Source organism: Olea europaea, unplaced genomic scaffold, assembly GCF_002742605.1.
Source record: "Olea europaea var. sylvestris unplaced genomic scaffold, O_europaea_v1 scaffold1794, whole genome shotgun sequence".
NCBI classification, from domain to species: Eukaryota; Viridiplantae; Streptophyta; class Magnoliopsida; order Lamiales; family Oleaceae; genus Olea; species Olea europaea.
Genome location: NW_019235679.1, coordinates 156,781 through 158,327, shown reverse-complemented (window position 1 = coordinate 158,327; position 1,547 = coordinate 156,781).

The window sequence follows — 1,547 nt, the reverse complement described above, 5'->3', positions numbered from 1 at the left end:
TCTGGTAACAAAGATCCTATCGAGAGGGGCGTATGAACTGAAAGACCTGAAGGATAGACCTCTACCCCACACCTGGAACACCGAACACCTTAGGTAGTATCACCAGTGAATGTGAAGAGTCCATGACATGCGAACCCGCTTGTAATGCTAACCATATAAATAAAAATGACTCCTTATTTTAAACATTCAATTCAGCATCTGATCAAAATTTTACAAAGCCCTGCTTCATATGCAGGTTGAACTAATGTTGTATGTGCTGTAACACTTAGACGGAATTTCTCTTAAGGAATTCACCAAAAACCTGCTTCATATGCAGGTCGAGCTAAGGTTGTATGTGCTGCAACACTTAGACGAAATTCCTCCTAAGGAATTCTCGAAAGACCTGCCTCGTACGCAGGCTGAGCTAAGGTTGTATGTGCTGCAATACTTAGACAAAATTTCTCATAAGGAATTCTCCAAAAACCTGCTTCATATGCAGCCCGAGCTAAGGTTGCATTTGCTGCAACACTTAGATGAAATTCTTCCTAAGGAATTCTCCAAAGACCTGCCCCATACGCAGGCCGAGCTAAGGTGTATGTGCTGCAACACTTAGACAAAATCTCTCTTAAGGAATCCTACAGGTCATGTGAGCAGGCTGATCTAAGGTTGTAAGCAAGGCGGTGGTTATGTATATCCACCTAGGTTCATGAAATATTACCATAATTAAAATGAGATCCCTGTAAAAAAAAAAAAACCATGTAAAATAGGAAGATCCATCCATTCTAGACAAATCATCACAAAATATATCAAAAAGAGATTACAATGTCATAACAAGTAGTCAAAGCAACATCTAAAAACACCAAACAATGTCTCCAAAATATTAAAAAGAAATTATCCTAAGAGGGACCAGGGGAAAGAGGATCTTGGAGAACTGGGGTGCTGCCCTTAACATCTTGGTCAGTCGGGGATATTCGAACTCCCGCAGCAACAAATAATCTTCACAGCTCTTCTCTTTGTTCCCCCAGTGCCTCATTCAAGAAAGTGGCATCAAAGTCCAGCCTCTCCTCCGGATATGTCTTATCAGCTTTTCCAAGTCCACTACATAGGTATTCTGGGCTAGGGCATTAAACTCTGGAGATTCCCTCCAAATCTCCACAGTCTTGATGGCCTTAGCCTCTGCCTCTTCCATCTGCTTCATTGCCTCCCTGGTCCTCATATTGGCCTCTTCTACTTTTTCCATAGTCTCTCTTGTATGAGAACGCTCCATGGCTACCACAGCTCACAACTCCTATGTCCGAGCTCTCTCCTCCTCCACCTTCTTCCTCTCCACCTCAGCATGCTGGCTAGCTTTTTCACCCCAAGTTTTCAGAACCTTGATCTCCTCCTACAGCCTCTCGTCCACGTCGAGTCTGGAGTTAAGCTCTTCCCCCATCCTGTTCAATTTATCATCATACTCATTCTCTCGAGTAGCAAACTGAGCTTTCCCCCTCTCCATGCCTTGGTAGAGGTTTAGCACTTCGTACTTGGCTTCCATCATGTTTTCAAGCTCGGCTTTTAGCTAAACAAAA